This window comes from Schistocerca nitens, chromosome 5 (genome assembly GCF_023898315.1).
Source record: "Schistocerca nitens isolate TAMUIC-IGC-003100 chromosome 5, iqSchNite1.1, whole genome shotgun sequence".
NCBI classification, from domain to species: domain Eukaryota; kingdom Metazoa; phylum Arthropoda; class Insecta; order Orthoptera; family Acrididae; genus Schistocerca; species Schistocerca nitens.
This window is the reverse complement of record NC_064618.1, coordinates 225,613,969-225,636,490: the sequence shown is the minus strand read 5'-3', so window position 1 is coordinate 225,636,490 and position 22,522 is coordinate 225,613,969.

The following is a 22,522-nucleotide window of genomic DNA, read 5'->3' as shown; positions in this document are numbered from 1 at the left end:
TCGTCCATAAACAGCACTTCTCAACCTATCGCAGGCACGTTCGATAGGGTTCATTCTGGAGAACACGCTGGCCACTCTAGTCGAGCGATGTTGTTATCCTGAAGGAAGTCGTTCACAAGATGTGCACGATAGGGGCACGAATTGTCGTCCATGAAGACGAACGCCTCACCAAGATGTTGCCGATATGGCTGCGCTATCGATCGGAGGATGACATTCACGTATCGTACAACCGTTACGGCGCCTTCCGTGACCATCAGCGGCGTGCGTCGGCCCCACATAGTGCCACCCCAAAACAGCAGGGAAGCTCCACCTTGCTGTACTCGCTGGACAGTGTGTTTAAGGCGTTCAGCCTCACCAGCTTGCCTCCAAACACGTCTCCGACGATTGCCTGGTTGAAGGCATATGCGACATTCATCGGTGAAGAGAACGTGATGCCAATCCTGAGCGGTCCATGCGGCATGTTGTTGGACCCATCTGTACCGCGCTGCATGGTGTCGTGGGCCTCGCCATGGACGTCCGGTGTGAAGTTGCGCATCATGACCCTATTGCGCACAGTTTGAGTCGTAACACGACGTGCTGCGGCTGCACGCAAAGCATTATTCAACATGGTGGCATTGCTGGCAGGGTTCCTCCGAGCCATAATCCCTAGGTAGCGGTCATCCACTGCAGTAGTAGCGCTTGGGCGACCTGAACGAGGCATGTCATCGAGAGTTCATGTCTCTCTGTATCTCCTCCACGTCCGAGCGAGCAACATCGCTTTGGTTCAGTCCGAGACGCCTGGACACTTCCCTTGTTGAGAGCCCTTCCTGGCACAAAGTAATAATGCAGACGCGATCGAACCGCGATATTAACCGTCTAGGCATGGTTTAACTACAGACAACACCTCCTTCCTGGTGGAATGACTGGAACTGATCGGCTGCCTGAACCTCTCCGTCTAATAGGCGCTGCTCATGCATGGTTGTTTACATCTTCGCGCGGTTTTAGTAACATATCTCAACAGCCAAAGGGACTTTGTCTGTAATACGATATCCACAATGAAAGTCTATCTTCAGGAGTTCTGGGAACCGGGGTGATGCAAAACTTTTTTTGATGTGTGGTATTTTATTTCTGCTTGCGACGTCGGCATATATATCTGAAGTGTTGGTATTGGTTTGCTGTCGATTCTGACGAGAACACCCCTATTACTGAACTGTTCACAGTAACTCACTCTCTGTCCTGCCTTCGAATCCTATTCCCGTTATACGATTTTCTGTTTCTATTGATATTAACGCTATACTTATTTGACCAGTAATCCTTGTCTTCTTTCCATTTCACTTCACTGACCCCTCATTCTAACTAGATTGACACTTTGCAACTCTGTTTTCAGATTTTCTAGCTTCAGTACGATCTTCAAGCTGATATTCCGAGCTCCGACTAATAGAATGTTACCCCTTCAGTATTTTTCTCATAGACACGTTCCCCTTGGCAGTCCCCACCCGGAGATCCGAATGGGCGACTAATACAGAATCTTTGGCCAGTGGAGAGATCATCATGACACTTTTTCAGTTTAGACCACATGTCCAATGGATACACGTTGTCTGTTTTTAATGAAATGGATTCCATTGCCTGCATAACCATGCCGTTGATCGATGCTGATTCTTTCCCCTGTTAGGAGCAGTTACCTACCATAAGGGCAGGAGAGTGCCCTCAACCTCTGCCCCCGCCGAAACCTTCTTTGACAAGTCCATTGGCAAAACGAGGGTGACATCTTTATGCTGTAAGTGTTCGGTCGCCATTGCTGGTAATTTGTACTGAAAATTTTTGCAGGAGCTGTATTCTTAAATGCTTAGGATACGGTGATCCATGAGTGGTGAACAACTGAGCCCAAACTTCGCAGAAACATTTTTACAATTTCATTGCCGCACAAACAAATTTACACAAGGCACACGATGGTAACTTGCCAAGTTTATTTAAAGAAGTCAGATAAGTACTGAATTGTAAAAGCACAAAAAGTAAAACAGTTTAAAATCGGATATTTTATAAAAACGCCTCCAATTACACTCAGTGTTAAAGGATTAAATAGTTTAATGCGCCAACGACCGCTAACATAAAAAAAAAATTTAGAGCGCCAATAGTATGAAAATCTTTAAATACCAAAGACCAAATTAAACTATGTAATTTCAAAATTTTACTGTCGCCAACATTTAGAACGAACACTCTACCGTTCCTTAGACAAACAGACTTCAAATGACACAGGTTAAATTACAGCTCAGATTTTTTGCCGACGCGGAACGTCAAGGCCGCGTCTTGCAAACTTTGCCTAGATGCTGGCATTTGCATTCGACATCGGTCGCAACAGTTCGTCGCACTAGTTCTACACAGGTAGAATAAAAAAGTTGTTTCAGAGCTCTAAAACAAAAAAAATCTTACCATATACATAACAGCGTCTTACAACAATTAGATATCAGTAAGTGAAGGAGTTAGTTTTGCACCTGCCAGACAGGCAGATCATTTGAGATTAGATTCAAGGAACACATGGCAGCACTAAAAAAACAAAAAATACCACACATCAGCAATAGCCACCCACCTGCATGAAACAAAACACCATATTAACAACACAAGTATTAGCATCCTACATATCCAACCAAAATGCAGAAAACTAAACATCCTTGAAACACTCCAAATATACAAACACCAAACAAAACAACCTCAATCCATCTTAAATGACAAAAATGACAATATTTACAATAGTATCATCTCTGTTTTCAGTAACTGCCTACATCATTAAAAAATCCCCACACGCACACACACACACACACACACACACACACACACACACACACACACACACACACACACACACGCTCGCGCACACCTTAATATTTACCATAAATATTGACAGCCGCCAAGAGTACAAGAGATTGACCTCATTTACAGATAATTTATCACACCAACAGCTTGTACCCCTTGTCAGCTTGAAACTATATGTTCATCAACTACTGACACAAATTGTGTATCTATGTGTATATTTTAAAGCATTAACCAATGTATTACCCCAACCTTTAGACAGCTAATATATGTAACATGTAATCTTAAGACCCCTTGCCATGTGAAGTTTGCTCTCATACAATCACTCTCTTCACCCTCTCTCTCTCACACTTTCTCTCTCTCTTGCTCTCCTCTGCCTCCAGCCTCTCACATCTGTCTATTAATCCCAATCAAATATTGTAATTTGGATATAATTTTACTGCTGTAGCTAATATGATTATTGTACTTAAAGTCTGTAACATTTCACCTGATTGTTATTAATAAGTATGAAGTTTAAGCCATTTTAACATTTCACCTGAGTGTATAAACGTGTATGAAGTATAACGTCGCTAGGCAATGAAAACCTCGTAACTCCATCTGACAATGAAATCCACGTAACTCCATTACCAAATGTAGACAATTATGCCACATAGCCTATTGAAATCTTCCTTCTTCGAGTTGTACAGTGTCGCCATCTAGCGGCAATAATGAAAAACTCACATCTCCAGCGATATGTAGTTTGTGCTGTAAACCTCGCATCTCCGGTAATCGCCATTGTTAGTGCGCAGGGCGAACACATGCTCCGAGATTAAAACGTTTTTTGATGTGATAGTAAGCTTTTGGACTGATAGATCCGACACTGCTTTATTGCTACAGGTACGTGTTAGTATTTCTAGGTATTTATGTATTGTATTTTAATATACAGAATTAATAATGGCCTCATTAAGTACAATGTTGATTTACGAGTTTTTCGTCGTGCGTAGTAAGGCAGACTGCACTCGGTACATACGAGGTTTTAATTTTAAAACTTAACAGAATCCTATACATTCTACAGTAACTACTTTGTTTTCAGCTATGGGTAAAAACAGTAAAATCACTCTTCACCTTGTGAAACAAGCCGACAACGGGTCATATCGTATAAAATCACCGGAAAAAGATTCTAGTTAGGTTCCTCCTTGTCCTGCACCAAAACAAAGATTACACCCACAAAATGAAGGTAAACCGTAGTTTATATTGTTGTAACTTCGAGTAAGATCCTTGTTTGAAAGTTGAGGTGATTAAATTGTTTAAATATTATTGACGACATTATTGTTTACACTACGGATAATGTGGAAAAAGAAGCCAATACAGAGGCGAATTCTACTTCTGAGTTTGAAAGTCTTTTCGAACAAAGCAGCGAGGATAATATCTCCAGTGGCAGTAGTGATGTGTATGATCCAGGTAAAAACAAAAATTACCATTGCAGTAACAACAGCACGGAAGACGACGATGACGAAGTTCATGTGGGAGTAAAAAGTACTAAGCAGCGCCGTAAAAGGAAAAGCAATCGATCACTTCAAAGTTTGCAGAAAGAAAATCGTATGAGGGGACAGGATTATTTAGGAATGCAAAAAGATGAGTTTGGCAAAAGAGGCCAAGAATGAGCAGAAGTAGGAGGGAAATAAAACCACGATGTACTTGTAAACATTCTTCCTTAAATCGGAACAGGAATTGTAAGGATATTACAGAAGAGCAGAGACAGCTAATATTTAATCATTTCTGGCAGGATATGTCTTGGGGTGAAAGAAAATTTTTTGTTAGAAGCCATGTCTACTACGTTCTAGTTAAAGGACGCAGAAATAATTCAGAATCTAATAAATCTCACCGTTCTAACACACTATATTACAATTTTGTAATAGGTCAGAGAAAAACTGTCTGCAAGACTATGTTTGTGAATGCTTTGTGCTTAGGCGGATGGAGTGTCAGAACATGGGCATCTAGTGCATCAGGAAGAACACTTGCAGAAGGGCCTTATATGCAGGAGAGACCAACGAAAATTTCAGGTGGACGACAATCAGCATCAGATTTTTTTGCAGACTTGCCGAAACTGGAATCGCATTACTGCCGTCGTTCTTCCACAAAACCCTACTTGGAGCCTAACTGGCAGAGTAAATCAGAACCACGTAGGAAACATATAGAATTTTGCAAGAAAGGAGGACAAATCCTATCTGATTACAAACAGTTCTGCGAGGTATTCGATGAAAATAATCTTAACTTATTTTCGCCTAAAAAGGACCAGTGCGATCTTTGTTGTTCTCACCAGACAGTCAATATCTCAGACAGTGAATGCTCATTGTATATGGCCCGAAAAACTGAGGCAAAGGAAGCGAAAAATAGTGATAAATTAGGACCAGCTAGAGTGTTTACTATGGACCTTCAAGCACTTCTGCTTTCACCCAGACTAAAAACATCTGCACTATACTATAAGAGCAAACTAAAGATCCACAACTTTACCATCTATGATTTAAAAAGTAACGATGGTTATTGTTACCTTTGGCACGAGAGTGAAGGTGGACTAACAGCTTCGGAATTTGCCAGTATACTCGTGCATTTTATAGAAACGTACGTCCAAAATGATTCAGAAACTATTTTCTATAGCGATGGATGCACGTACCAGTATCGAAACTCAGTCATGAGTAATGCACTGGCTCATCTCGCCAATCAGAAAGGCATTACAATAGTGCAAAAATTTCTGGAGAAAGGTCACACTCAAATGGAGTGTGATTCAATGCAAGCAACTATAGAAAGGAAGTTAAAAACAGACACATTTATACTCCTGATGGATGTGTAGAAGTTTGCACTACCGCTAGACAAAGTCCTAGACCTTATGTTGTCAATTATTTGGACCACACGTTATTTACAGCCACCTTTGACTGCGATTGTGATAGTAGCAGTAATGGTAATAATAATAAATGTTAATAAACTGTACAAACGTTTACAGTAATAAAATTTTAATTAAAGCTAACAACATTGTTTCCATGTTTTTTAAACACTGTAATTTATTAACATCCAGATTCCAATATTTTGATCAATGTGAAATTATTCATTCCACTTTATATCTGTAACAATGTATCATTACAGATGTTTCATAATACACAAATAATGCAAAGTTTAAGTAAGTATTTTTTAAACAAATTAAACATTAATTCATTTCAATTCTTAACCGTACACTCGTTACATGCCTCTTATCTCCATCACTACCAAAAAAATCGCTGTGAATACCTCATAACGCCGAAAACCGGCAGACAATTTGAAGTGCATAATAAAGTCTTATGTACCCATGACCCGATCCATATTGTGTATCAGAAACCACAACATTTGACTAATCAGGTCCCCATGTGATTTCTATAATTAGTTTTTTGTTTCTCCTGTAAAATTTGACCAATTTTAGTTACGAGATTTTCATTGCCTAGCGACGATAAGCTGTTTTAACTTGTCAAAATCGGATTTATATGCCACCTGAAGTACACACACATGTATTCGACGCCTCAAAACAAACACCTCCAAATCCTTTAAATAATTATTCTGTAATAACGTTGTTACGATGTATATTCTGTGTACTTTGCGATTATGTCTTCTCTTCTGCTATACAAACCTTGCACCAAGCAGATTCCAGACACCATATTTGTTTACAAATATGACAGTATACATGTGACGTGTTATGACAGCGAAAGGAACCTATGACCACTGGAGGTACTCTATTTTACTTATTTTATGTTTACCGTTAGATATCAGTTTAATTTTTTGTCAGAAGAAACCCAAAACCATGTTCTGAAATAGTGCCTTGTTCCTCCACTAGACAGTGCCACAAGTTCCTCCAAAAAATCGTAACACAACACACACGCAAATGTCATACTAACTAATGTAAATCCACCAGATGATGGAGGTTTAAACCTCTGAAACGCGTCGTGGAAATAAATAAAACGGTGACTAGTAACAGTAAACTTGTTGTTTCATGTAACATAAAATGAATTTAGCAAAAGAGTAATAAGTTTCTAGACGGCCCCTTTCGCCGAATCGCGCACATTTGATCGAGGGCCAGCTCAGGCTGTAAAAAGCAAGCAGTTTATGACGAATTCCGTCCAAGCGGCGTAATAGTTACAAACAAAATGAGATCATCCAAAACATGGCCAAGTTATCGCTGGGACTCCCTTGGAATTCTGAAGAAAAGAAGAAACACACAAATGATGGGGCACGGCGAGCTCCCAAGGTGAGGAGTATGTTCACTCACCTTTGGCGCAACTCAGTTTTTCGCAATGCAGCAGAAAGGAGCTCACCATAACTTCCATTATATGATGGTAATAACTGCCAAATAGCCTCGCAGCAGGTAGACCTCGATGAAGTACTTTCGTGGCGGATTTAAAACCTGTCTTCACCCCACTGAATGTTCGACAACAGCAAATGGAGCTAGTAACCATCTCCAAACAGGGAAACTCGCCACCTTTCAATATAAACACTCTACACTGTACTGGGAAACTATCACGTATTCCTGCCTGCCAACAGAATGGCTGACTATATACTGCATATGCTCGTCTTTCTTCGCACCGCATTTGCACATTCGCCTTCCAAGGCGGCACATGCGGAAGTGGCATCATCTCGTGGCGTGCCGAGGAAACTTAAAGTCAAAGCACCGTCAATAGCTTACCAGAAACATCGATACGAACGTATCAGATCCGAATCCAGGACTCACAGCATTTCGACTGCCAGCCACTATGTCGTGGACTACAATAGAATGTTATGTTCTATCTCTTTTGTCGATTACGTTTCTGTTTGATGTGATTTCACTGATTCTCTGTTTGGCTAAGAGTAACAGGTTCTGTCCTCTTTTGGTTGCTGTCAAGTAGCATTAAGCTTTTATTGATTGGATATTGTGTATATTTTAGTGTACTATTTAATTTAGTGCATAGTTTTATTGAATGTTGCCACCCATAACTTGTGTCAAAGCAGTTAATGCGCCCCTGGCGCCACATATTATTTCAGTTAAAATTTTATCCTTTTATTCAAGTGTTCTAATAAAACAGGTTTGTTTTATATCAGGATACGTGAAGTCTAAAATATGTATATGTCTTGAAGATGTAGTGTACGTAATTTATGAATATGTTATTGAGATTTAATTTTTATATATTGAACTGATCTTATGTGTCAAATGCCTCGAGTTTTGAGCAAGGTTAAGTGCATTGTTATTTTGTGTGCTTAATTCCTTTCGTTGTTAACTTGTGCTATCCTGAATATTGTACAGGAGCTCCTGGGACAAGTGTAAAATTTTAGATTTTTTGTAATAAATTTTTAAAAGCGTAACTTGCCCAGGAAAATTCCAGCACATTCTATATCATGTACCCATTCTCACTACTGTCTCAAATATTACTTCTCTATAGTGGCTTTATATGTACTCATTTCATAGCTGACCATATGGGAGGTGGGAAGTGTGTTGGTCCATCGTTTGTTCCACGAAAATTGTCTTCGGTCTCCGGTGAAACAGCGAGTTTGCCAGGAGGATTTTGCAGCAGCAACCCACAGTGCTGCCATTCGAGTCACGACTGATGGGAAGCTTTTGGAGACATCCACCAACAGGACTCCTGGAGGTCTAACTGGTGAGACTAGGGAGCAGCCAAACAATGATGATGATGATGAGCGTATGGCATTGTTGGCCGGGGAAGTTCGGCCGCCGGATTGCAAGTTCTTTTTAGTTGACGCCACTTCGGCGACTTTGCGCGTCAATGATGATGAAATGATGATGAACACACAACACCCAGTCATCACGAGGCACAGAAAATCCATGACCCCGCCCGGAATCGAACCCGGAACCCCGTGCGCGAGAAGCGAGAACGCTACCGCAAGACCACGAGCTGCGGACAGCCAAACAATGATTATCGCTTAGGGGCGTGTCGCAGGTGCCGCTTAATTCCTTCCCCATAGATGTACTCCGATGCTGAGGAACCCCCACCTTTCGAAGGCTGCATTGTGACCCAGCCCAAAGTCGCACTCTCTGTGCAGAGACAGTGGTTGCTTGCCAGGATGTCGTTTACGATCTAAGTGAGAGCACTCTGGTAACTCGCCACCCCAAGCTGATAACACATGAGGCAGCACGGATAACACCGATCAAACTGTGGCCAATGTGCCTCGACGTCACAGGGCACTGAGTCCGCATCTTCACAGCTGCAGTGATGATTGTATCAGCTTGACAGTGCACCCTGGCATGAAGCAGCTTGTTTGAGGCAATGGTTTGTGGCCAATAACATTCCTGAAATGGACTGGCCTCCTCAGATCACTGACATCAACACAGTGAACACCTTTTGGGATAAGTTAGAAGCTCGATTTCGTTCCTGATCCCGGTACCCAACATCACTGCAATCTTCGGTTTCTACTTTTGAAGAAGAATGGGCTGCCATTCCTCGACAGACATTCGTCCAAGTCATTGAAAGTGGGCCCAGCAGAATTCAACACATTGTAAAAGCGAAGATTTTAAAATTTTGTACATGGCTGAAGCAGCAACCGTAGGATGAAATCTTCGTGTAGAAGCAGTGAACAGCCAACAATTTGCAAAATGGAAAGTTTGTTAAACCCTCGTTATCACAGTTTCAACGATTATGAAAACGTCTTCTTCAGAACGAAATTTTGACAACCTAAACAAGTTAACAGTGAAAATCTATATATGCTGTGTGTGTTATACAAAAAAATTATTCAGACTTATTGGATGATATGTTGTGGTAGACGTAAGTTAAAATATAGTGCAAAGACGTCAGTCAGATATGAAATACAACCTCCATAGCCGGCCGGGGTGGCCGAGCGGTTCTAGGCGCTACAATCTGGAACCGCGCGACCGCTACGGTCGCAGGTTCGAATCCTGCCTCGGGCATGGATGTGTGTGCTGTCCTTAGGTTAGTTAGGTTTAAGTAGTTCTAAGTCCTAGGAGACTGATGACCTTAGAAGTTGAGTCCCATAGTGCTCAGAGCCACTTGAACCTCCATAATAATTAAAATACGCACAAAATGGTTGTTGCCATTTGGTATTTCCTCACCAATGTGCAGCTAGTGTACTAGCGTCACGTACACATCACTTGGGCTAAGCAAAAACTTCTGGCAAGTGAGGGCGTGATAGTGACTGAAACTTTATCACGCTAAGTTTGATCAAAACGTTCAAATTAAAATTATGACTTAAAAACCAGATCATATGTAGCTGTGTACATATTTAAAATTAATAAAATGACAATAAATAGTAAGTTACCATCTCAGAAAGGTCATTGTGGTAAGATCAAGTAGTAAAACAGTAAGACAGAATAATTTTTTGTATTCGTAATGATATACATATTTCACTGTTAACTTGTTTAGGTTGTAAATATTTCCTTCTGACAAAGATGCTTTTATAACTGTTGAAACCATGGTAAAGAGGTTTTTATAAACCTCCCAATTTGGAACTGATTGGCTATTTACTATTTCTACAAGAAGATAAAAGCAAAGGGTGAGCTCTTGCTCTCGCAATCAAAATCATTCAGCAGCGAGGACTGATTTCGAAGAGCCTTACCACATTAGCGAATGAAATAGGGAAAGCCGTTCTTGGTTCCCCACGTGTGGTACACAGGACTGCGCTCTTGTTCTTCGAACAGTACTGACGAATTTGGACGAAGACTGAAAAAAGAAAGGCACTCGGAACAGGAATGGAACCTGAGCCCTCTGCTGCTGAGACTGGCGCCAAGTAGTCGCTCGCCACTCAGGATGGCGGCTGCAGACAAGACGGGCGAACTGTGCGCCTGCAAAGTGGCGTGGCGAGCAGTGTAATCCTCTTAGCGTGCGGCGCGCATCTCCAGCAAGTAGTGCGCCCGCCACTCAGGCAGCGCTCCGGCGCGCCGGCGGCGTCTTACCGAACTACTGCCGCGGTTACACCCGGCAGTGCGGTTCCAGCCAGGTGCGCAACTTCTGACCACTAGTTGCCATCTACTCTGCTCTGAATTCCCGCTGTCTCCTTGTGCAGTTTACCGTTAAGTGGCTTTCCATCTGATCAGATGGCGAATGCCAATGGTAAACAGCTGCCTCATGACACTGATTTCATGCAATTGTTCCAGCGAAGGGAAACTGAGAAGAGTTTTTGGAAGGAGTTAAATGAACTTAAATGAAATGAGTGCCTCGATGGAGATGACACAATAACAGTAATATTAGGAGTTGTTGGGTGTCACCGCAAGACACCACATTGGCTAGGTTGTAGGCTTCAAATCGGCCGCGGTCCGTCAGTACACATCGGACCCGCGAGTCGCCACTGTCGACGCTAGCAGACCGAGCGCCGCCACTCGGCTGGTCTTGCGAGACAAGCTAGCGCACTGCCCAGTTCTACAGCCGACTTTAATAGGAATGGTTCACTTTATATAGCTTCAGAGATCTCATTTGCAGAGACGCTAGCTAGCATAGACTTCAGCTAAGTCAGTAGCTACGACCTATCCAGGCGCCACATACAGTTTATGCATTGACAATTGATCTATATGTGTGAAGCAATCAGAATTGTAAAGAAGTATTCGCAGTTCAGTCTATAACTGCACTTGTAAATATTATTGTACAAAGTCAAGATCGATGTTAAAGTCAAGATCGACGTTCAGCGCTGATGCTGAATTAAAGCTGAGTATTTAATTGCATTCCTGTCTACTAGGCCGGCCGTAGTGGCCGCTCGGTTCTGGGCGCTACAGTCTGGAACCGCGCTACCGCTACGGTCGCAGGTTCGAACCCTGCCTCGGGCAAGGATGTGATGTCCTTAGGTTAGTTAGGTTTAAGTAGTTCTAAGTTCTAGGGGACTGATGACCTCAGAAGTTAAGTCCCATAGTACTTAGAGACATTTGAACCATTTTTTAAACCTGTCTACTAACTTTCTAATCACCTAAGATATTCCAGATACATCCCGTCAAGTATAGTTCATGGATCCTCACGTCAGCCTACGTGATCAACGCGTGCAATTAATGGCCACACCGCGTGGTCAGGCTAAGAGTCAAATTGAGTGACTCAACCGGGTCACCCCTTTTTCCATGAGGCCCATAGTTCCGCCTCATACATAACAGTTGTAATAGTGAATATGTGGTACCGCAGTATTGTCGGTCCTGTTATTATTGGGTTCAGTATTTTTTTTAACTACACAATGTTCCTGTGGACTAGGAACAATGACATACGGGATGGGCGAAGTAAAACTGGTCCAGAAAATATTTCATGCCCCTTAAGATAGGCTACCCGTCATACTTGTTCTGGCCTAAATGCAGATGATGTAAGTTTGGATGCCTGTCTTAAGGTGTACGAAATATTTTCTGGCTCTTTTTTTTGTCCACCCAGTATAAACAAAATGTGTTGTAACTGTTATGTATGAGGCGGAACTATGGGCCTCATGGAAAAAGGGTGACCGGGCTGAGTCACGCAATTTGACTCTTAGTCTGATCACGAGGTGTGGCCATTAAATGCACGCGCTGATCACGTAGGCCGACGTGAGGATAAATGAATTATACTTGACGGGATGTATCTGGAACATCTTCGGTGATTAGAAAGCTAGTAGACAGGTTGTTGTTGTTGTTGTTGTTGTGGTCTTCAGTCCAGAGACTGGTTTGATGCAGCTCTCCATGCTATTCTATCCTGTGCAAGCTTCTTCATCTCCCAGTACCTATTGCAAACTACATCCTCCACCCTCCACGCTGCCCTCCAGTACTAAATTGGTGATCCCTTCATGCCTCAGAATATGCCCTACCAACTGATCCTTTCTCCTAATCAAGTTGTGCCACAAATTTCTCTTCTCTCCAATTCTATTCAATACCTCCGCATTAGTTATTTGATAGGAATACAATTACATATTTAGCTTTAATTCAGCATCAGCGGTGAACGTCGATCTTTGTACAATAATATTTACAAGTGCAGTTATATACTGAACTGCAAATACTTCTCTACAATTCTGATTGCTTCACACATATAGATCAATTGTCAATGCATAAACTGTATGTGGCACCTGGCTAGGTCGTAGCTACTGACTTAGCTGAAGTCTATGCTAGCTAGCGTCTCTGCAAATGAGGTCTCTGAAGCTATAACGAGTGAACCATTCCTATTAAAGTCGGCTGTAGAACTGGCCAGTGCGCTAGCTTGTCTCGTAAGACCAGCCGAGTGGCGGCGCTCGGTCTGCTAGCGTCGACAGTAGAGACTCGCGGGTCCGATGTGTACTGACGGACCGCGGCCGATTTGAAGCCTACAACCTAGCCAATGTGGTGTCTTGCGGTGACACCATAGTAACAGTACAGAAGCAATATCTACAGAAATACGCTGTTTCAGGAAAACGTTGAGGAATAATAGAATAAAGCTACCTTATTACGCGGAAAGGAAAGAGGTAGACATCAGGAAAGCAGCGCACGTCGATAAAGTGGTAAAAATATTGATTCGCTGTTGCAAAGAATGAAGACAGCTGGGATATGATAGAGAGGAGCTGCTTTGATGTTTACAGTTCAAGCTATAAGCTCGTCTTGAGTAAACCGTGGTCCTGGATTGCACTCATGTTACTGGTGTGTTCTAGGATTACAGCGAAGTGCTGGCTGTATCACATTTCGTACTGGAATTATGAATTTATACAGGAAGGGCAAAATAAAGCTGACCCAGAAGATCTTTCATGCACCTTAAGAAAACAAATCAAATTGCATCATGTGTATCTGTCGTATGCCATCTTAGGCAATTTACAACACTTAAAACACTTGATAATGGCGCTTTGAAGCCAAAATCATGATTGTGTAAGTGTAAACGTAACTCTGTAAATAAACAACAGTCTAATGGCGGTACTGACTTTAAAGAATTTAGAATTGTCATAGACAGTAGCTCCATACAGTGTGTTCACTGTGAGACTCAGAGTACAACTGGTCTAGTTCACAGCATCACCTTCAGAGGGCAGTGTCGGCCAACCCCTTTTACCGTCCCATGACATAGTCCAAGATGGCGGTCTGGGGGAAAATAGTGGGAAATTCGCTCAGTCTGTGTCTAGCTGCTGGACTGGGAGGACGGACGTAATTGTTTGCTTTGTTCAATGGATGAGATGTCTGTGCTGGAGGAGGAGTGTAACGGGTGTATTAGCTGTAATCTTCCAGCTTAGGGCTGTGTCGATAGCCACCTGCATAATATTTGGAAAGCAATGATAGTTTTGAAGACAAATACGCTTTATGATATAATAAAGATGCAGCAGGATGGGGGTAAGTTGCACTTCGCAAGTCATGGTGATAAATGTGTGTGCTGGAACTGTAGATGATTTGATAAAAGTCCAGTCAGTCTTCCAAAGCGCAAGAGGCAAGACATTCACTCCAGTGCGCATGCTCCCTGCCCCCAGCGACAAACGCAGTCTTATGGCACCGACACGCTGTAGCCGCATGGGTGGCCACATACTTCCTGTCGCATTGGAAATACCCGCAACCTTCCTCTTTCCCATCCCCAACGCAAGGATACCCTTTGTCATTGAACACGAACTGCTTCGGGAGCTATTACATCTGGTGTTGCAGAATACTGCCACATACATAAATTGAAGATGTCACAGGAGTTAAAAATAACAGTGCACAAAGAAAATGAGAGAGCTTTGCAGATGACGCAAGAATATTTAAACAATTTTCGATGTAATTACACTTTTTGTTCCGAGGAATGCCACCACCGCACTTGAAAACAGGCTCTAAATAAAAGATCGCGATACGCTTGTGAAATCGTCCCTGAGACACTTCGCGCGCTTTTGTGGGAAATACCACAGTCTTCCCTTGTCTTTGAGCACGGCCTCCTTCAGCGCTTACTTAACCCAATTGAATATGTATCTAAACACACTTTTAAAAAAGATCGCTGCACAGTAGTTTGCATCAACTTTTCGACATATTTTGCCGCACTCGAACACTGACTCTAAAAAGACCACTGCACACTTGTGACACCTCCCTGAGACACTTCACACTCTTTTGTGAGAAACAGGTCCCGAAACCGATATCAGCTATAATATCTGATTTTACACTCCAAAATTATGAAATGGAGAAGTCGAAATAAATATTTCTGTAACTCTAAACAGGACACCCACCACTTTTCGAGATTTAGCTGCTTGTTTGAAGGCAATACAGCTACTGTAGTGTTCATCACTTTTCTGAAATGGTGAGTGGGGTTAGTTTATATTTTGCGCTTGAGTCAGGGACGTTATTTTCCTCACTTATCGGAGCACACTCTGGTGTCTAAGCACAGACGGGAAAATCAGAACAATTTCACAAAGAGAATTCGAAGGACTGCCCTACAAATGAGAAAAATGGCTGGGGTTTACGGTGAATTTTCGACGTCCCACAGTTGCTGGTCTGGGGATGCTCTAAAGCCACAATGGCAGGTGAGGGACAACATCCCATCTGACCGAACCAAAGCAGGATGGTCTGCTTGGACTTGTCACTGAACACTCGAACAAATAAGACAACATGTGACTCTCAGATGTCGCAGAACTTTCTGCAGATACCTTGCCCCTGTATTAATCGAACCAGTTTGTAGAGGCTCCTATGCCCCGCACAAAGGATGTTGTGTGACTGACATCATGGACCTTCTTATGAATGGAGCATTCTACTTGGTTCTTATCGAATTTTAACCACCAAACTGCTGCTGCTGCCGTTGTAGGAGCACCGTTCGGCATTTTCTATAGAAAGACAAATTACGAGACTTTCAGCTCGAAAACTATTTTGTGCTGATCGGATAAAAGCATACAGCAGCATACACCGATAGTGAGGCTGCAGAATAAAGTGACAAAACTAGGGAACGGGGACCAGCCAATTTATTAGTTGTTTTTAAGAAATTTCTAGTTTTACACTGACCCGGAGTTATACTTTAGCCAGTCAACCAAAAACGAACTGACGGAAAAAAATCGCAAGACCAAAAAACAGTTAATGTAGTGTAATGAAATTTCGGGAAAACATTTGTCTAGGTAATGTATTGAAGTGATTGTCACTGCAAGATCACAGGTTTATGTAAGCCATTGAAAATGTGAAATGCTAGTTCAAATGGTTCAAATGACTCTGAGCACTATGGGACTTAACTTCTGAGGTCATCAGTTGCCTAGAACTTAGAAGTACTTAAACCTAACTAACCTAAGGACATCACACACATCCATGCCCGAGACAGGATTCGAACCTGCGACCGTAGCAGTCACGCGGTTCCGGACTGAAGCGCCTAGAACTGCTCGGCCACACCGGACGGTAAATGCCAGTACACTAGTAACTAGTGGAATCATCATGTTGTTGAATACAAGTACAAAGACGTTGCGTTGTACAGAGGCCGGATGCCAGTTTGTGGGAAGGAGTTCCAAGCCTGTTGCACTTGGTCATTCAATGTAGGTACAGTTAACGCTGGTTATGGATGACATTGGAGTTGTCGTTTGATGACGTCCCATGTGTGCTCGATTGGAGACAGATCTGGTGATCTAGCAGTCCAAGGGACACACCGAAGTTCTGTAGGGCATGTTGATTTGCAACAGTGGTATGTGGGCGAGCATTTACGTGTTGGAAAACACCTCCTGGATAGCTGATAATGAATGGCAGCACAAGAAGTCGAATCACCAGACTGACGAACAAATTTGCAGTCAGGGTGTGTGGGATAGCCACGAGTGTGCTCTTGCTGTCATGCGAAATCGCACCTCAGACCATAACTCTAGGTGTAGATCCAGTGTGGCTTGCATGCACACAGGTTGGTTGCAGGTCCTCAACTCGCCGCCTTCTAACCAGCACGGCCGTCACTGGCACCGAGGCAGAACAAAGTTTCATCAGAAAAACCAACAGACCTCCATTCTGCCCCCCAGTAAGCTCTCGCTTGACACTACTTAAGTCGCAGATGGAGGTGGTTGGGGGTCAGTGGAATGCACGTAATCGGACTTCTGTCTCGGAGCTGTCCTTGAAGTAACTGATTTGTAACAATCTGTTGTCTCACTGAGGTGCCAACTGCTGCTCGAATTACTGCTGCATATGCCATACGCCGGACTTGATGGTCTTCCCTCTCGGTGGTGCCAAATGGTCGTCCAGAGCCCGGTCTTCTTGCGCTTGTACATTTGCGTGACCACGTCTGCCAGTAGTCATACACAGTGGCACGTCTTTCCACAGTATCGCAGAAGGAACATTCAGCACCTTGTAGCCCTATTAAACGACCTCGTCCAAACTCAGTGGGGTGTTGATTAAGGCGTCTGTGTCGCCTTAAAAATGGTTCAAATGGCTCTGAGCACTATGGGACTTAACTTCTGAGGTCATCAGTCCACTAGAACTTAGAACTACTTAAACCTAACTAACCTAAGAACATCACACACTGTGTCACCTTAAAGGTACTCTTGACCAACATCAGCTCACCACATCCAATCACAAAGATAACTAACGCTCACGACCATTACAGCGTGCATTTAAAGCAAACCTGATTTGCATTCTTGCAGTGGCGCTACTAGCACCACTCTTATGCGTCTGGCGTGGACATGAAATTTCAGATGTTGAAACACGACTACTAACTCTTGTTTATGTCGCAAAACTACACTCCTGGAAATGGAAAAAAGAACACATTGACGCCGGTGTGTCAGACCCACCATACTTGCTCCGGACACTGCGAGAGGGCTGTACAAGCAATGATCACACGCACGGCACAGCGGACACACCAGGAACCGCGGTGTTGGCCGTCGAATGGCGCTAGCTGCGCAGCATTTGTGCACCGCCGCCGTCAGTGTCAGCCAGTTTGCCGTGGCATACGGAGCTCCATCGCAGTCTTTAACACTGGTAGCATGCCGTGACAGCGTGGACGTGAACCGTATGTGCAGTTGACGGACTTTGAGCGAGGGCGTATAGTGGGCATGCGGGAGGCCGGGTGGACGTACCGCCGAATTGCTCAACACGTGGGGCGTGAGGTCTCCACAGTACATCGATGTTGTCGCCAGTGGTCGGCGGAAGGTGCACGTGCCCGTCGACCTGGGACCGGACCGCAGCGACGCACGGATGCACGCCAAGACCGTAGGATCCTACGCAGTGCCGTAGGGGACCGCACCGCCACTTCCCAGCAAATTAGGGACACTGTTGCTCCTGGGGTATCGGCGAGGACCATTCGCAACCGTCTCCATGAAGCTGGGCTACGGTCCCGCACACCGTTAGGCCGTCTTCCGCTCACGCCCCAACATCGTGCAGCCCGCCTCCAGTGGTGTCGCGACAGGCGTGAATGGAGGGACGAATGGAGACGTGTCGTCTTCAGCGATGAGAGTCGCTTCTGCCTTGGTGCCAATGATGGTCGTATGCGTGTTTGGCGCCGTGCAGGTGAGCGCCACAATCAGGACTGCATACGACCGAGGCACACAGGGCCAACACCCGGCATCATGGTGTGGGGAGCGATCTCCTACACTGGCCGTACACCACTGGTGATCGTCGAGGGGACACTGAATAGTGCACGGTACATCCAAACCGTCATCGAACCCATCGTTCTACCATTCCTAGACCGGCAAGGGAACTTGCTGTTCCAACAGGACAATGCACGTCCGCATGTATCCCGTGCCACCCAACGTGCTCTAGAAGGTGTAAGTCAACTACCCTGGCCAGCAAGGTCTCCGGATCTGTCCCCCATTGAGCATGTTTGGGACTGGATGAAGCGTCGTCTCATGCGGTCTGCACGTCCAGCACGAGCGCTGGTCCAACTGAGGCGCCAGGTGGAAATGGCATGGCAAGCCGTTCCACAGGACTACATCCAGCATCTCTACGATCGTCTCCATGGGAGAATAGCAGCCTGCATTGCTGCGAAAGGTGGATATACACTGTACTAGTGCCGACATTGTGCATGCTCTGTTGCCTGTGTCTATGTGCCTGTGGTTCTGTCAGTGTGATCATGTGATGTATCTGACCCCAGGAATGTGTCAATAAAGTTTCCCCTTCCTGGGACAATGAATTCACGGTGTTCTTATTTCAATTTCCAGGAGTGTACTTCTTGGTGCTGAGTTTTTTTCCCATCATTGTATGTAGTTCGCAATACACATTACCCAGAACTTTAGTAATTGTATGTCAGTCCACCCTTTAAAGAAATAGAAATCGTGTGAGTAAATGAAAAAATTCATTAAAAAAGTCATGTGTGGAATTCCGTATGTGTTATGAGAATTGAATAAGCGCTTTTAAAGTTTTTCTCAATTTCGTCACTTCAAGGAGCATTAATGTGGAATTTTTTGTTGGTTATTTATCTTGATACTCAACATAATTTTCTCAACTGTTCTTTTTTACAGCTCGGATTTTAAATATTTAGTGTAAACCTAACATCACTGGAATATGAACAACTTTTTTGTGAATGTATTCTAGTAACCTCACTGCCGGAAAAAAATTGTACACCTCGAAAGACGGCATCGATTTTGATCCGACGATGGCATATGCCACCTGGGGGACAGCAGATGTACTAATAATGGTTTTAAAATTGTCCGCTCACAGAAAGGATACTGACATAGCCACCGTGCCTATTCTTTAACAGGGAAAGAAGGCACAGTGTGGTGCAAATGTTCATGAAAACAGGCAACCACGCCACGAAGATGCAATCCTGCTTCCTACCTCCAACTGAGCGAGTTTGGAAGGGTCTTCCGAGTGGTCGGATGGTCCCTTCGGAAAACTGCCACTCAGGCTGGATGTGCAGCAAGTGTTGTGAAACGATGCTGGTATCAGTGATCATATGAACAGGCTCACAACAGTAGACGAAGTTCTGAACGTCCAGGCAGCAGAGACGCCCGCCAGGATCGTCATATTCTAAGGGCGGCAGTGGCAGATCGTACAGCTACCCACAGCACAGATATGAGAGTTTGGAAGCCCAGACGTGTCAACACCAATTGTTGCGAACCAGGCAGGTTGTTAGCAGTGTGACTGGGCACTCACACCTCCAGCCTGTCTTCCATTCACGCCACAGCATTGACGTCCACGGCTCGACTGGTGCTGTCATAGGACTACTTGGAATGGCGCGCCTTGGTCTTCAGCGATGAGACCAGATTCTGCTTGCACGCAAGTGGTGGTCGTTTGCGCGCACAACGTAGACCTGGTGATCGCTGTCACATAGAAAGAATTCGTCCAAGACAAGCTGGCTCCACCCCAGACTGTCGTTCACCATTTGTGTTTATTGAGAGGACGCTAACCAGCGCTCCGTATACTTGCAGAATTTTCTTATACCCGTTCCTTTGCTGGCTTTGTAACAGGAAGACGATGTGTTGTTCCAACAGGACAATGCCCGCTCGCACACTGCCCGCGAAACTCAGCGTGCTCTGCAAGACGATTAGCAACGTCCTCGGTCAGTACAGTCCCTGGACATGTCTCCAATCGAGAGGGTGTGGAATATGATGTGGCGAACAGTACTCGTGCGACTCGTCAACCAACATCTTTTATCACGTAAACAGGTCGAGCAAGCATGGAATAACGTATCCCACGACAGTGTTCGTCATCCATACGGCCGACTGGATGCCAGAGTCAGCATTCGCATTGCCGCCCGTGGAGGCTACACCACGCACTAATATTGGTGTTTCAAAGTGGGCCGAAACCTGGTATTTCAGAACCGCTTGTGCTATTGGTCTGTAAATGTAATCATTTCATGTACTCAGAATGAGATTTTCACTCTGCAGCGGAGTGTGCGCTGATATGAAACTTCCTGGCAGATCAAAACTGTGTGCCCGACCGAGACTCGAACTCGGGACCAGAGTTCGAGTCTCGGTCGGGCACACAGTTTTGATCTGCCAGGAAGTTTCATATCAGCGCACACTCCGCTGCAGAGTGAAAATCTCATTCTGGAAACATCCCCCAGGCTGTGGCTAAGCCATGTCTCCGCAATATCCTTTCTTTCAGGAGTGCTAGTTCTGCATGGTTCGCAGGAGAGCTTTTGTAAAGTTTGGAAGGTAGGAGACGAGATACTGGCAGAAGTAAAGCTGTGAGTACCGGGCGTGAGTCGTGCTTCGGTAGCTCAGATGGTAGAGCACTTGCCCGCGAAAGGCAAAGGTCCCGAGTTCGAGTCTCGGTCGGGCACACAGTTTTGATCTGCCAGGAAGTTTCATTTCATGTACTGTTGCATCAATAAATCTTGAGTGAATTGGATACCTGTAAAAGAGTGTACTAATTTACTTCCGGCAGTGTATACTTCGTATCTCGTTGGATACTTTGGGACTAGCTATTTCAGTATATAATCTTAAGGCCGTTGAATCAAAAAGGTGGCATCCGGATTCATACTAACATAACGTAACACCGTCCGGACAGACCTCGAGGGCCCAGTGGTGCCGACCGGAGGCCGTGTTATCCTCAGACCTTAGGCGTCACTGCATGCATATGTGGTTGGAAGCTGTTGCCGTTTAGGTATCAACGTAATCTTTCTTAACGGTGCTATGTGGGTAATTATCAATTTTTAGATGTATCATAAGTTTAATATACACTGAAGAGCCAAAGAAATTGCTACACTACTGCCCATTAAAATTGCTACACCACGAAGATGACCTGCTACAGACGCGAAATTTAACCGACAGGAAGAACATGCTGTGATATGCAAATGATTAGCTTTCCAGAGCATTCACACGAGGTTGGCACCGGTGGCGACACCTACAACGTGCTGACATGAGGAAAGTTTCCAACCGATTTCTCATACACAAACAGCAATTGACCGGCGTTGCCTGGTGAAACGTTGCTGTGATGCCTCGTGTAAGGAGGTCGGATTGTAGCCTATCGCGATTGCGGTTTATCGTATCGCGACATTGGTGCTCGCGTTGGTCGAGATCTAATGACTGTTAGCAGATTATGGAATCGGTGGATTCAGGAGGGTAATACGAAACGCCGTGCTGGATCCCAACGGCTTCGTATCACTAGCAGTCGAGATGACAGACATCTTATCCGCATGGCGTAACGGATCGTGCAGCCACGTTTCGATCCCTGAGTCAACAGATGGGGACGTTTGCAAGACAGCAACCATGTGCACGAACAGTTCGACGACGGTTGCAGCAGCATGAACTGTCAGCTCGGAGACCATGGCTGCGGTTACCCTTGACGCTGCATCACAGACAGGAATGCCTGCGATGGTGTACTCAACGACGAATGGCAAAATGTAATTTTTTCGGATGAATCCAGGTTCTGTTTACAGCATCATGATGGTCGCATCCGTGTTTGGCGACATAGCGGTGAACGCACATTGGAAGCGTGTATTCGTCATCGGCATACTGGCGTATCACCCGGCATGATGGTATGGTGTGGCATTGGTTACACGTCTCTGTCACTTCTTGTTCGCATTGAAGGCACTTTGAACAATGGACGTTACATTTCTGATGTGTTACGACCCGTGGCTCTACCCTTCATTGGATCCCAGAGAAACCCTACATTTCAGCAGGATAATGCACGACCGCATGTTGCAGGTACTGCACGGTCCTTTCTGGATACAGAAAATGTTCGACTGCTGCCCTGGCCAGCACATTCTCCAGATCTCTCACCAATTGAAAACGTCTGGTCAACGGTGGCCGAGCAACTGGCTCGTCACACAAACACTACTCTTGATGAACTGTGGTATCTCGTTGGAGCTGCAGGGGCAGCTGTACCTGTACACGCCATCCAAGCTCTGTTTGACTCAATGGCCAGGCGTATCAAGGCCGTTATTACGGCCACAGGTGGTTGTTCCGCGTACTGATTTCTCAGGATCTATGCACCCAAATTGCGTGAAAATGTAATCACATGTCAATTCTAGTATAATATATTTGTCCAATGAATACC